Consider the following 6,000-nt stretch of genomic DNA (forward strand, 5'->3'; position numbering starts at 1 on the left):
CAGCGAATAACTTTACATCTGAAGCATTTAAAGACTCAATTTGTACAATAATTATTTCTAAAAAATCAGGAAATTGTACTGGCCCCATTGTATCTTACGTTATGGCCCCGTGGAAACAGTTTTTGCAAAAAATAGGCTAACGATTGCATCATAACCTGCGCACAGTAGAGAAATTACCGTATGGACAGGAGGAGAAGCTCGAGGCAATCTTTTACTATCTCTGAGGCAATCGGGGGGGACGTGGAGGCATAAAGTCAAGGTTCGTCCATGTTTGTGTCCACAGTCACGGCAGGGGCTATTGGTTAAAATAGATAGGACAGAGGACCTGCACTGCCATCTATTATGTCTCCATTTAGCCCTGGGGAATCAGGAGGATAGAAGTCCTCCACCTCCACAGAGCCACTGCAAATTTCTATGTCACTGTCCATGTTTATTTGGGGTTCAGGGGGCGCGTAGACCTATGCTATGTACTCAAGGTTTTTTTTAAGCGTTATTTTTTTTTCAAATATATGCATTTATAGTGTGTATTTAAACAACTATATATTTTATAATGACTGTAATTACACATGTACATTAATATGTTTTAAATAGAATTACGATTACTGTAGGATATATGTAGCAGGGCATTCAGTAACTCTTGAAAAGACAAAAATGAAGTGTCAGTCCATGTCTTTCTGTCTATGGGCACTGTAGCCACTCAAAATTCTCAGTGCTCTCTCCATGTACGTCTATGTCTTATGTCTTGTTATTGTCACTGTATGTCTGAGCCTCGTCACAAGCATTTCAATGCCCAGTTTTCCCAAGTGTTAACTTATGCAAATGACAAATAAATGCCTCTTGATTCTCTTTACTCTTAACATGGGTGCTTAAAAAAATATGCAATGCATACCCACTGCATTGTATGTGTGAAACAGGCGTAAGGTTGTTTGCACCTTGTGCAATGTGGAATTAGTTTACAGCTTTTAAAGCACTTTGTGATGCATTTTGGAAACAGGAGATGAGCCCCTTTTCTAATACACCATCTAGCTTGATAAACCACTTCTCAAAGACTGACTTTTTGTCAATTTTATTTGGTTAACACACATATTCTGAATGCCTTCGGCAGAATTCGAATGAACCATTTTAATCTAGATTAATCTAGATTAATTTCAAGATCATAGTGAGATTTAATCTAGATTAAAAAAAAAAAAATCTATGCCCACCACTAGGATCTTGTAGGATCTGACCACTTGTAGGATCTGCTTTTTTAAAGGGGGGGTGAAATGCTATTTCATGCATACTGAGTTTTTTTACACTGTTAAAGAGTTGGATTCCCAAGCTAAACATGGACAAAGTTTCAAAAATTAAGTTGTACGTTTGAAGGAGTATTTTTGTTCCCAAAATACTCCTTCCGGTTTGTCACAAGTTTCGGAAAGTTTTTTTTGAGTATGTCTCTGTATGACGTTAGATGGAGCGGAATTTCCTTATATGGGTCCTAGGGCACTTCTGCCGGAAGAGCGCGTGTTCCCGTATAGCGAGGCTGAGCAGCACAGACATTTCACTGATCAGAGCGATTCACTGATCAGAGCGGGAGCGTCGCAAAAAGTCACAAAAGAAGTGTGTTTTTGGTTGCCAGGGCAAGACAACCCTGCACAGATTACCAAAGAAAAAACAGCATTAAGGGACCAGTGGATGGAGTTCATTTTTACAGAGCATAAACAGAGTTGTGCAAGTGTTTTTGTTTGTTCCCTGCATTTCGAAGATGCTTGTTCACAAGGCCCAGTTTGACGACGGATTTGCGTATCGTTTATTTCTTAAGGATGATGCAATCCCAAGGAAAAAGGGTCACGATCGTGTGTTGGAACCGCAGGCGGTGAGTAAAACTGCTTCAAATATCTCTGCCTCCTTGTTAGTGCGTCCCCTCCCATGCCGGAGACCCGGGTTCGAGCCCCGCTCGGAGCGAGTCGTTGCTGCTGCTGCTCTCGTTCAGATTCAGCCTCTGGATCTGATTCTGGATCATAAATAAACGGCTGAATCTGACTGTAAGCCATGGTTTGTTTTGGATGATGGGCTTTCCCTCACGGTAATGTCACAGCTTCCACATGCTCTCAACGCAAAAGCCTACTCGCGCTGGTGATTCTTTAGCTCCGCCCACACGTCACGCTTCCAGGCGCTCGTGTTTTTCTGGGAAAAATCGGTAAAGACTATCTTTCCCTTATGACTATAATAAAACTAAAGACTTTTTGGATTTATGAAGGATGCAGTACTACTCTATATGTACTCAAGATTAACAGGATATTGAGTGAAAACGAGCATTTCACCCCCAACCCCCCCCCCCCTCCCCTTAATGTGTGTTGGAGCAGACACAACTGTTTCAGGAATCTCTAAAAGGACTGCAAGTTCCTGACCACCTCTGCACACAGTTTCAAAGACCTGAAAAGAGTTAAACTGTTGCACAACACACGTCACGATTTAGACTACCTTCTGTCTGTCTGTGATCTAAAGTAAATAAACAAATTACATTGAAAAATTGAAATGTTAAGTTCTTTATTTTAGTCAAGGGGAGGGGGTTGAAAACCTGAATAGGTTCCAATGTTGTCAGGGAACTGCTCTGATGCGGGTAACAGCACATGAGGGAATCACCACCCTAATGTGTTGGCCAAGGTAGATAGATATAAATAGAGAAAGACAGATAGACAGACAGATAGATACATAAATATAGATACACAAAGATAGACAGATAGATGGACAAAGACAGATAGATAGACACATAAATATAGATAGACAAAGATAGACAGAGATAGATAGACAAAGACAAATAGACAGACAGATATATAGACAGACAAAGAGAGATAGACAGACAGACAGACAGATAGATAGATAGACAAAGACAGATAGACAGACAGATAGATACACAGACAGACAGACAAAAACAGATACACAGACAAACAGATAGACTGTAACGATTCGCACCCAGTGAAACACAGGGAAAAGGAGAGATCCAATCGCAGGTATGCTTTATTGGGATAATCCGAATTTGTTGTCAGACATGCCAGGGTCAAAACCAGAAATGCAGTCCAAACAAAAACAAACAAACAAGAAAGGAATAGGAACGGGAACTCAGAATGTGAGGAAGGAAGAATCTCGGGAAGCGAGAAGACTGGACATACGAAGGGTAAGGACTCCATACAAACAACAGGGAAAGACTGGTATTTATAAGGAGGCTAATGACAATAGATTGCCTGCACCTAGTGCAAAATAACTGGAGTGCAATTACTGTGAAGACAGGACCAGACTAGAGGAATTCTAGTGCCTATGGTGAAGTGCCTAAGGGGAAGTGAGCCCACTAGTGGACACCAAGGGAAACAGAAACTCGACAGCGTGACATTACCCCCTCCTCCACGGAGCAGCTGCCAGATGCTCCACCTGAACCCAAGGGAAAACCAAACAGACAAAGAGACCAGGAGGGAGGTGGAGCGGCGGAGGACTAGGGGGAGGGACGGAGGGCCAGATAAAATGGTTAAACAGAGACAAGAGGACCAGGTAGAATGGGGAAACAGAGACAAGAGAACCAGGTAAAATGGGGAAACAGAGACAAGAGAAGTGCAACACAAAACAAGGAGTCCAGGAGGGTGGTGGACCGGCAGAGGATCAGGGGGAGGGACGGAGGGCTAGGTCCCAGAGGGAAACGGAAAGACAGACTAGAAACCCAGGAGGGAGGTGGACCGGCGGAGAAACCCAGGAGTGAGGTGGAGGATCAGGGGGAGGGACGGAGGGCCAGGTCCATAGGAGGAAGCAGACAGAAAAAACAAAAAAACAAAAACACAAAAAACATAAGTCCATTAAAGACATCACGTGACGCCCACCAGGGCGGAGCAGAAGACCACCACAACCGTGTGGTCAGGGCGGAAGACCCCCAGGGCGGAGCAGAAGACCACCACCTCCGTGTGGTTGAGGCCGGAGTCCCCCAGGGTGGAGCAGAAGACCACCACATCCTTGTGGTCGATGCAAACAGTCCCCAGGGTGGAGCAGAAGACCACCACATCCTTGTGGTCGAGGCCGAAGGCCCCCAGGGCAAAGCAGAAGACCACCACGTCCGTGTGGTCAAACCAGACGCCCCCCAGGGTGGAGCAGACGACCACCACATCCTTGTGGTCGAGGCAGAAAGCCTCCAGGGTGGAGCAGAAGACCACCACATCCTTGTGGTTGAGGCCGAAAGCCCCCAGGGCGGAGCAGAAGACCACCACATCCGTGCGGCCGGACCAACGGGAGGACGAAACTCTGGTAATCCCATGGTGTTTATACTGGATTCCAGAAGATCGGTGCTGACTTGACTCTGCTCATGAAGATTATTGGTGACTTTCATTTGTTCATGCAGATCATTGGTGACTTGTATTTGTTCATGAAGATCAATGGTGACTTGCCTTTGTTCATGAAGATCACCGGTGACTTGACTCAGTCCTTGAAGATCACAGGTGACTTGACTCTGTCCTTGAAGATCACCAGTGACTTGACTCTGTCCTTGAAGATCACTAGTGACTTGACTTGACTCTGAAAGGTCAACAGTGACTAGCTTTGTCTCTGGAAAGTCCATGGTGACTAGTCCTGACTCTGGAAGGTCAACGGTGACTAGCCCTGATTCTAGACGGTCAAAGGTGACTAACCCTGATTCTGGAAGGTCAAAGGTGACTAACCCTGACTCTGGAAGGTCAAAGGTGACTAACCCTGACTCTGAAAGGTCAATGGTGACTAACTCTGACTCTGGAGGGTCCACGAGCACCTGACTCGACTCTGGAGGGTCCATGAGCACCTGACTCGACTCTGGAGGGTTAACCGGAACCTGACTCAACTCTGAAAATTCAACGGTCACCTGACTCAACTCTGGAAGGTCAACAGGAACTAACCCTGACTCTGGAAGGTCGACGGTGACTAACCCTGACTCTGGAAGGTCGACGGTGACTAACTCTGACTCTGGAGGGTCCATGAGCACCTGACTCGACTTTGGAGTTTCCCTTTATTATTGTTGTTACTGTTATTGTCTTCAAGTTCTACATTCAGCACAATATTGCCCATTTTAAATTTGCCATATTAATAAATAGTATATATTTGGGATTTTTGTTAAAGTAAACGGAGCGTTGTTATTTAACTTGAACATTGCAGTTTTATATAGGCTAATGAATACGGTTTGTAAGGCTTTTCTCTACACTCCAAGTTAAATAAATACATATAACATTAATAAAAAAAAATAATGAAAATCATAACCTGGTAACTGGAGCCTATATGAATCAAAATTAAAATGCATATCACTAACACATCACAAGAGTACATTTCACAGCGTTGATAAAATGGCGGATGATCTACGCATATTCAATATCTTCAAAAAACATAACATTTATAAACAATATATTCGCAATATGAACATACACATAGGAATTAAATATCTTGTGTGGATGTTTTGTTATTGTGAAAGTCATACCTGTAAAAACAGGAAAAATTGAGGAGACAAGAGCAAACATGTCTCTGTCGCACATAATCCCCAGCAATTGTCCAGTACCCAAACAATCGGCACTGAAGCTCTTCAGGGCTGCGTTCTCTCCCCACTGCTCTTCTCCCTCTACACTAATAATTGCACATCTAAAGACCCCTCTGTCAAGCTCCTGAAGTTTGCAGATGACACCACACTCATCGGCCTCATTCAGGATGGTGACGAGTCTGCTACAAACAGGAGGTTAAAGAGCTGGCTGTCTAGTGCACTCTCAACAACCCGGAGCTTAACACACTCAAAACAGTGGAGATGATCGTGGACTTAAGGAGAAACCCCCCTGCACTCCCCACACTCACCATCATGAACAGCACTGTGACTGCAGTGGAGTCATTCAGGTTCCTGGGCACCACTATCTCTCAGGACCTTAAGTGGGACATTCACATTGACTCCATTGTGAAAAAGGCCCAGCAGAGGTTGTACTTCCTTCGTCAGCTGCAGAAGTTTAACCTGCTTCAGGAGCTGCTGAAACAGTTCTA

The sequence above is a fragment of the Carassius auratus genome, chromosome 15 (genome assembly GCF_003368295.1).
Source record: "Carassius auratus strain Wakin chromosome 15, ASM336829v1, whole genome shotgun sequence".
Lineage (NCBI taxonomy): Eukaryota > Metazoa > Chordata > Actinopteri > Cypriniformes > Cyprinidae > Carassius > Carassius auratus.